The sequence below is a fragment of the Phaethon lepturus genome, unplaced genomic scaffold, assembly GCF_000687285.1.
Source record: "Phaethon lepturus isolate BGI_N335 unplaced genomic scaffold, ASM68728v1 scaffold3350, whole genome shotgun sequence".
Taxonomy (NCBI): Eukaryota; Metazoa; Chordata; class Aves; order Phaethontiformes; family Phaethontidae; genus Phaethon; species Phaethon lepturus.
Window position 1 is genome coordinate 21,609 of NW_010510969.1, and position 10,188 is coordinate 31,796.

The window sequence follows — 10,188 nt, forward strand, 5'->3', positions numbered from 1 at the left end:
CTGTGTCTCCTCTCAATTTCTTGTGCACCCCCAGCCTGCTCACTGGTGGGGTGGGGTGAGAAGCAGAAAAGGCCTTGGCTCTGTGTAAGCACTGCTCAGCAATAACGAAAAAATCCCTGTGTTATCAACACTGTTTTCAGCACAAATCCAAAACATAGCCCCGTACCAGCTGCTGTGAAGAAAATTAACTCCATCCCAGCCAAAACCAGCACACACATTCATGGGGCAGTGTGGAAGGATGCAGGTAAGGCTGAAGATGAGCTGCTCTGTGCACAGAACTATTAACACCCGCTCTTCTATGGTAGTCATGCTTTGGCTCTCAAACTCGTCCCCTTCAAGGCAACACTTATCCTAGGTCACCTTTAATATTTTAATCAGGGAACAGACAACATGCAGATAATCTGGAACTACACACAGGCTGACAGACAAGATTACAGCTGGCAAATTAGCCCCAACAAATCACAAGCAGCAGTTCAATTCTGCTGCTTTTCCTGACACTGGAAGCATGAATCTCTCGGCTTTCTGCTCTGTCAAGACACCAATTTTAAGATGCTCCCAGGAATTTAATTTTCTGTAATTTGAAGGAGATTAAGAAAGAGGTTTAAATCATTATCTGTAGGGGACTGATAGAGGGACAGTAGATTAAATCACATATTGCATAACTGACCCACTATGTTGCAATAAACCTTACTCCTTGATAGAGACAGAGTTGCAAATGAGCCCTTTGGCCAAAACAGAGAAGAGATGGCAGTGCATCAAGACAGTAATGCTCTGTAGGAGGGAGAGTGCTAGCTAGTATAACTTCTGATGGCCCGTAGGACCCAAACAATGTGGCCAAGTTGATTTGTGAGCATGACAGGCCTCTTTGAGGTGCTCGGTGCTCTGACTGCATCATGGCAGAGGTACTGCATCACTGTCCTCATCTGTCAGAGTACTGTAATTCAGCTGTACCTTCTGGCAGGTACAGTAGTACTGCAAGGTCTAAATTTTTTTTTTTTTTTTAATGAGGCATTGTAGCTGACCTGCAAGTCTATGCTGCAGTAGGGACAAAAAATTTGATTGGGGGGGGGGTGTGTGTGTGAAGAGAGAGAGGCACCCCAAACTTCTCCGTTCATAACTGTGCTGGCAGCAGGGACTGGCTGACCTGTGCTCACCGCGTTCCAGGCTCTGACTCGGAAGGGCAGGAGAGGCTGTTACACAGCACCCGTGCTGGCCCTTGTCCCAGGACGGGGCAGAGCGGCCCAAGAAGCAAGGTGCGGGGAGCAGGCAGGGCACGTCCCGGGCACGGGATCAACGAGTGGGTGGGTGCTGTAAAAACAATAGAGCTTTTCTGAGCTTCTCCCGTGTTCTTCTTTCCTCTGACCAGCACAGGTGTCTCCTCCTCCAGTTCCCGTGTCCCTGCCATGATGTAGGGGATGAAGGGGACACCACTTCTTAGGGTTTCCCCTTCTTAAAAGGGCACGAACCCATCGCTGCCACTCCCAGCCAGGGCAAGGGAGCGAAGGCCCACGGGAGCCGCGGGAGGAGCTGGGGCAGGGCTGCAGGGGCAGGACAGGCCGGACTGAGTCTGGCTGTAGGTAACTGGTTGCTGGTTAGAGATTGTTGGTATATACTCACTTTGAACCATTTTGCACAGGCACAGCATGGTGTAGGTAGATGTGCTGCAGAAATATTAATTGATAAGAACTGCAGATGTTCTCCCTGCTTTCTGAGTGTGTTTCAGGGCACAATGGTATTTAAAAGGTGTGTGGATGTGGTGCTTAGGGACATGGTTTAGTGGTGGACTTGGCAGTGCTGGGTTAAAGGCTGGACTTGATGATCTTAAAGGTCTTTTCCAACCTAAATGGTTCTGTGATTCTGTAAATGCACATTTCTGATAATTCTGATAACAATATCAACTAAATATCTGGAAGGAAAAACACAAACCTGAAAATTAGTATTTGCCCCAAGTAAATATGGGAATCCCAGATACTAAGCAGTATAAAAAGGGAGCAAGAAATGGGCTTTGCCCCAGAATACTTGCTAGGGACCCTCATCATTGTTGACAAAGGTACAAGGAGGTACAATTCATTGAGGCATGTAGCAGTTTAGTGGCAGACAACTGGCCAGAGCATTGGAGAACCCTACTCACTGCATGCTATTACATCTAGAGTACCGTCATCAGCAGCCAATAATGAAAATACCCATGCTGCAGTAAAATGCTACTTAACTAATTACTTAATCAGGACAAATGACATCAACAAGCACTGTAAACAGCATCCAACTTTGTGGGTCGAACAGTTTTGTGTTCAATAAAATAATAAAAAGATTTAGCAAGTTGCCATCATGCCTTAGGCATATCCTCTCCACAGAGCATTCACCATGTATCATGCAGCATCATTCCCTAGCAACATGAGGCATTATTATTAGCAACTTAAGTCCCAAGGTTGTTAGTGAGCTATGAACTCACAATATTCAGAAGATAAACACCTCTAATACTTTTATTGCTCTCATTCACCAGCTGGTGTTTTAATCATAATATGTTGTCTCATTAAAAATCATTACATTAATTCTGTATATGATTAGAATCCACAAAGCCTGTTGCACTTTGCTCTAAAAAAAAAAAAAGGTCAGCTGTTTAGAGTATCTCAGAGTGCTTTCAGGTTTACATTCAAGCGTTTTCTGAAGAAAGGGTAACAAGGAATAGCTATACACACTAGGGTTTTCCCCTAAGGTAAAAACAAAGCCTGTGAAAACAAAGGTCTAAGCAATTAAAGTGGGCTGTGTTCTGAAACCGGCTTTGTGCCAGTAGGTGAAAGGCAGGCAGACTGCCTAAGCTTTGGCTTTCACCATCAGGCTCCGACCTCCCACCACAGTGAAGCATTTTCCCTCATCTCCCCTGAATAGTGCTGCCTCAGCCTTATGCTCAGAAATGCTTGTTGGTGGGTTGGTATTTGCTATATGGGACCCTCATGTCCACTAGGAAGTTTTTAGAAGCTTATTAATTGTATTAAAAAAAAAAAAAGTAAAAACATTACTGTAGAGTCCTCCAGTCCCTGGAAACCCGGTTGAGGACTGCACCCGTCTGCTCCACAAGCCAGAGCAAGGGAAGACCTTCAGCACCTTTGTGCTCTATATTTTGCTGGGTCAGCTACAAACCAGGCCTCTCCTCCTACATGAAACTTATACTTCATCTTGTTTTGTTCTTCACTCTCATATTAGGCTGTTTCTGCTCTTATGCAAAGTACTTCTGAATGAATCTACAGAGGCTCAGGTTTGGGGAGAACTAGTTTTGCTGAGAAATTGCCTTTCCTACTCTTCAAGACCTACTTTCAGTTAGAGCACTGCTCTTGACCGATATGGCTGCTGCACACAGCAAGGAGACCTCATTCCTTTAAGTTTGCCAATTCAGACACACAAGATGTCAATAATTTCTCCTTTCAAGCTGTTGAGCGCCACAGGTCTACCCATGCAGCCTTGCCCTCAACCATGGTGCCGATTAGATGTCCTTTCCTCCACGACAGGGCTGCTAACTCACATCTCAACAGGGAGCACTGAATCACTTTCTAAACAAAAAGTAATGAAACAAGTGAGGGCAAGGGAGGCTCCTAACAGCAAGGACACAGATGTTTCAGAAGGCATGCTGTTAGCACTTCTCTTTAATATGCAAGACAACTGCTAGTAGATAGAGCCTGGACCGTTTTCAAGGAGACGCTCACGATGAAGGGGAAGGCAAGCCTGCAATCTGACCTTCTCCTAATTCCAGTTATAGACAATATAGACAATTCCCAGTTTATTCCATCTAGTGGCAGGGTTGCAGGTCCTACTGAACACTTCTCTTTTTCAACAAATATGGAAGGAATGTGAATTGAGACTGCAAGGGCCTTGTGTTACTCCCACTCCCACCGGTCAGCCTTCAAAAGGAAGTACCATGGCTTCCTTGCAAAACACTGAACAGGGCCACGAGGCAAATAAGGGTTCCTCCAGGACTCACGTCAGGCAGACAGAAGAGGTAATCTCAACTCACTCCATCTGGGAACTCTTTTGCCTTGAGACATCAGTGGGTACATGAGTTGTCTCAGTCCCATCATCCCATCCCCCAGGCACGCTCCATTCCAGTGACAAGGTGGGACAGTAGCTGGCAGACTGGTTTATGGCCAGGCTGGTAAATTCACACAAACTCCCACTTGTTGGCATAGATCGAGTAGTTGAAATACTGCATCGTAGTACTGCCAGATCCCTGCCAATACCATCTCACCAAATGGTGCCGATGGCATTTGTTTGCATATAGAGACATTCTGAATCTTATCAGCCTCAACCATAGCATTTCTCACTACCAAGCCTTCCTCTCCATGCCTGACATTTAACACTTGCATTTTCTCTTCTTGAGGCAGCAAAAATATTCACTGAGCAGAGATGTCTTTGGTTTTACAGTTCTTCTTTCAAGGCTCAAAGACTGTGGTTCACAGTCAATGCTTTGGCACAAACTACAGGATTATAAATTCCTCTGCAAACAGAGGATGGTTGTCCACCGGGACCAGGGAATTTCCTAGGGCCAGCACAAAGATGTGGTCCCAGTGCCATTCAGGCTAATCCTGTGTTTGCAGGGTGTCTGAAAAAGAAGGTTCTGGCTCCCCTTGAATGCCAGTCTCATCCTCAAGTCCCTTGCTTTTTGTCACTGAGCCTTAAGCAGAAATCTTCTGGGGATATTTCTAAATTACCCACCCAGTCGTCATCCTATTCAGCATGCAGCAGCAACTTTCCAATTAGCAGCTATTCTTTCACTGTAGTCTACACTCTAAGACTCACTATTCTCAATTTATCCTCAGCTTGAACAGACCTCTTTCCATCTGTAAGCAGGCCAGGTACTAGTATGTTCTAAATCCTTCCTCATCTGACTACATTACTGATCATTAATTTTCTTCCTTAGTGTTGTTATTCCAGCTTCACAGTACTGGGCTGTTGCTGACTATTGACACAAACAATTTCAGCTAAACTCAACTCCTGTATGTCTAGTTTTTAGTATCGGTAAAATAGGCACATTTATGTTCACATCTGTTTGTTAAGCCAAGTCCTGTTCATAAAAATATTGTGTACCACTATTTAAGAACGTCTGCAGAGAGGATTGTACAAACATTTCCAGTCTAGGAATAACTTCAGTTTTTAATTACTTTTTCACTCATGACAAATTTCTATCTGAGGCTGCATTTAAGAAATCTGAGCACGAGATAGTGAAGACAAGATCTGAAAGATAAAGGAGGGAAATATACCTTCCTCTAACAGGAGAATATTGAAATGACAAAAAAAAAAAGTCAAAAAATATTCCAATATGAAATACGATAGTTGGTTTGAAATCTGAAAAAACAGAAACACCCAGTATAGCAAACCTCATCACTATGTGATGAAAATGAGTTCTAATTTATGAAATTTAATGTTAAAGAAACTCTACCTCAGAACTTAAGAAACACATTCGTATTGGAGATCAACAGAATCCAGATCTGCAATCAGCCTGGCTTCCCCTTCCTCACTCCAACTTTTTTCCCCCCCTTTGACACACCTTGCATGCCCCCTCCATGAACAGTTTGTGACGCCTCCCCTGGCCCCTCCACTTCTGTTTCTGCACCGGAGCCCTGTGCGAGCAGAAGCACATGGGCATAGTCAGGCCTTTCATGTGGCACCTCCATGTTACCCGTGCTCTGTAAACAGCAAGGGCGGGCAAAAATCCAAATGCAGCGATGAGCTGCAGCCTGAGCCGCGCAGCTACCCCAGTTAACACCAGATCCTGGCTTCACTTGCCCTCACCAACCATTTTTCTCACCATCCTACCCAGTTTAAGATCTGAATATTGCACCCAGATCTAGCATTCAGCAAAGTCCTATCCTCTGCAGTTTTCTCAGAAGGTCACCCCATGAAATGGAGGATGGGTCCTTGCTCTCTTCCTTGCCCAGGTACCCCCTGAACTAAGGCATCTGTCCTCCTGCAAAAGGAAATCAAACTGAGCCCTTTCAGGCTGCGATAATTTAATCTCCCCTTCCCAGAAGATGATGAGAGCAAGCAGAAAAACACTCTTCGTCCACATACCATTCTCAAAGGCACCAAAACCCCTTTATGAGGGTATATCTTTTTTTCTTCTGAAAGCTAAGTAACACTGAGAACAGACGCTGTAACACTCTGAGGTTTCTTCTCGCTGACAATTTTAAATACTGTTTCCTTCAGTCTTCATAGACTTCAAATTGAACACTCGTTTATGCTTCCAGTGAAACACCGTTATTTTAACTGCCTGAAAATGCTTCTTCCAGTTTTCATACTAAAATTTTCCAGCTCTTATACTTTGAATGCTATAATCTCTTATAGCTTTTATCTTCACACGAACCACTTCAGGAGCAATCTCTGGCTATCCTAATCCTTCCCTTTCTAACACCATAATCTCCTGACCTTGAATAAAAAAAAAAAAAATTGCAAAGCTGTCTGTGCCTCCTGTTCCATGTTAGCAGTTGCTAAGTCACTTTGCAAAATTATTAATCAGCTGAGCTTTTCTGCTCTATTTGATGTTTTCTTTGAGTTGTGCTCCCTCCGTTAACCTCCCTCTGTTGCTTCATTATGTATAATTTTTTTCTTCAGTTCCTAGATGAGTTTCACATTTCTTTATTACTCCTTGGCATAGCTTGCAACACCTTCCCTCAGTGCCACATTTACAACTGGCATATGATGCCTTATTGAACTAGACCAATGTAATGTGAATGCAGAAGATGCATTTTCCAACACTTTCGAAGATTTTTTTGTTGTTTTGTAAATGAGAGCAGATCAGAGGGAGTCCAATTATGAAGCAACCTTATCTAACATTGAATTGAGCTCTGCTTGGAGAACAAAGTTAGACTACACGATCTCCAGAGGTCCCTTCCAATCTATAACTTTCTGTGACTCTAATTTCAATCGTCCCCTTGCCCAGTTCTGTCCAATCTACTTTTTCCTTCGATCCTTCTCCCACCTTGCCACCAAGTCTTTCTTTCACCACAAAGCAGTTTTAAGTCCTTCTCAATAAGAGTATGTGCCCACATATTGATCAAGGGCTACATTCACAATAGAGCAATTCAGGTTCAAATCTTCCCTGCCTACAAACTCACCCTATACTCTCATGTTCCAGAGAAACGCTTTAAATAGCTGCCATAGGCTTACTTGGTGGCTTGCTTTCGATTTCTTGATGCACTTTCACTTTGCCCAGACTACACAGCAGGAGCTGAGACTGAGGTCTGCCTTCTCCCAAGCGAGTGCTCTCACTACCAAATTGTGCGTCATGCAAAAACCCTCTGGTTTGCTCCTCACCCTCTTCTAGGTGAATACTCGACTACTTCACTGTGGTGTATAATAGATTGGAGGAGAAGAGATTGTGCTGTTACCTTTCCTGTGTTTTTAATGATGAGTTACCATAATTATTGGGTTTGAATGGTGCGCACACACACACATTACTGTCTCTGTTTAAGGGGGGGTGTGTGTGTGGAAGTCAAGAACAACTCCTGCCCTTCCTTGTCTTCCTTCTAGTTGTTCCTTCCTTCTAGATGAAGCCAAAATTTGTTTTCGTAGCCCCAGCAGAGTACACACTGATCATTTGTCTTGCATGGTTCCAAGCCAGTGAAACAACAGCGGTAACTTGTAAACTTCTTAAGGGCACAAAAAAATAACACTTGTATTATTTGTCACTAGTTATAAATAATAATTTAGTTCTATGTCCAGCCGAACAGGAAAAGCTGTGACTAATGTTGTGACTAACCATTTTTACATCTATGAGAAAATGCCACATAGGTCCATTGGTTGGACCTAAATGCTTCCTCAGAGTCACTTCTAAGGAGAGTCAGAAGGTCTCAGACTTTTGTGTTTCCGTCCTGCTTATTAGGCCAAGGACAAACAACAGCGCATGTGGGGCAGTGAAGGAGATCCTGCAAGCTTGTGGCTTCTGCTGCATCACATAATTCAAAATTTTCACCTGTCCAAGAGGAGCTCATAAAAAGGCAAGAGTCACCTTCCTCCACCTCTGCAGATCCCACCCAACACTTATTCCACATTCTTCTGAAGAAGAGCTGTCTCACCCAACGTGCAGGTATAAGGGTGCAGGACAACAGTCTCCGTTACAGCCTTAGAACACTACTGCTAGAGAAATAGCTGACGACTGAGGTCATGATGTGAAACACAGCTATGACCTCAAAGCTTCATATAAATATCTGAAATAAGTATTAAACACTTCTTTGGGTGGATAAATCTTTTCAGTACAAACAACCAGATGAAGACTTTGCAGGAGTATACAAGAACATAAGTGGGAAGTTAATGAGTGAGCAAGGTGGTACTACCATGCCCCAAAGTGAATGTTACCGCTGCACTATGAAAGAAGCTAAAAATGATACCTGCCAACTACAGAACTTTTGCTGTTTGAACGAGTAAGAGATAAATAGCTTCATGAAATGCCAGAAAAGTGTAGTAATTATTCAGTGAGGCACCTAGACCGGATTAATTACAGCTTGGAAAGAGAAGTCTTCATAGGGATGTTTCTGTAAGTTGGCAGTACTGAAGGAAGCGTCTTCATGTTCTAGGTAACAAACATAATAATAATAGAAAAAACACCACCACAAAAACAAAACAATAAAGAATAAGCAAGCAAACAAACCTCACACTGCAAAGAACCATTACGTCATGAAGAGGATCCAAGAACTATTTAGCAGTGTCCACTTTTTCTCCTTTAAGCCAGGAAATCCAGCTGACTCCAAAATCCAGGTACTCCAAAATATTTTATTAGTAGAATACTAAGTTTTATTCTTGCCCTTAAAACAGTGCTACAAAATAAATCAAGAACTATGTAGTGTCTGTTACAGAAAATCTAAACCCACAAACTATGAAAGGGAGAACCTTCTGTGAAGTCAAGGAGATACAAAGGATATGAGTCCCTCAAGATTTTAGAGGAAAAATATTTTCATTCCTACCTCTTTGCTTCCTTTCCATTAGGTATAAAGAGATGTTAAGGAAACTGAATTCTATTCTGCTAGGAACAAACCAAGCGTACCACAGCAGTCCCTCTGTCCAGAGTTACAAAGATTACTTGGAGACAATTACACTAACCTTAATTGCAGTGACTGACAATTGCAGTAACAGAAGCCCTACATCACCTGTGTTTAATTAAAGAAAATATCGTACACTTCAAGAGCACATAGTTACCAAACTCCTGCCCTACCAAAATTAAGCACCTGGAGTTTTCACAAGCTTTTTGGTCTTATACACGTAATATCAACATATACCATACTTTCTTTCAGAATGAGCTCAACCGCCATTTATTTCTAGTGAAAATAAATACTAAATTCAAGAAGCATCCCAATTTCTGACATTTTAATTAACTCATGCACTCTGAACCATTGTCAGCAATTACCTTTTTTCCAGCAGCACTATATCCCACAGCATGAATATCTTAAAGCTGATGCAATTTTAATACCTGTACTCACAGAGATTCACTTTAGCTCATTTAAAAATCCCTCCCTATGCTCAGTCTCCTGATAAAATTCAGCTTTTCAGTTCTCCAAGTCTCGTTTCAGATGACTAACATACAGCATATTTTCTGCTGTCATGCTTTCAGAATTGTTCAGATGTGATCCTAGAGACATATCATGCAATCCCTTAACAGGATTATATTTAGCTTTAAAATCTCCTTTATGAGTGAGTACTGGCAGGCCCGGGTCCTAGGATCCCATACTGCAGCCACGTTCACCTGAGGGCCTCCTCTTGTGCTTTCAGGCTCTGAAGCGTAGCTGGTCACCACCATCACCACATGGAAACTAGCAAACTCAACTCAGAAGGTCTTCACTTACCTCTGAAAACAGCTGAGCTTATCCACCACTGCCATTCCTGAGCTGAGGAAGGACTTGAAGCAGGGAACCAAAACAGTGAAAACTTCCTGCAGGAGCAAGGAGAGGAGCAACAGCAGCAGAAACACCCCCCAAGCAACTAGTGAGGGCAAGACCCAGCTGATACTCACCACCTTCTGCTGATTGGGCATTTATTGCCTTGCTATCTGGCTCTTTCTGGTGTAATTCCTTCACACCAGTACAACTCTACCTGCCCTTCCACTCTTCTTCCTCTCTGGTAGAAAATCCTCAAAGTCTTACCCTAAAAATTAGGGAAAAAAGCCTCTGAAAGCCCAGTGAAATCCTCCTTTTTCAATGGAAGAGAAAA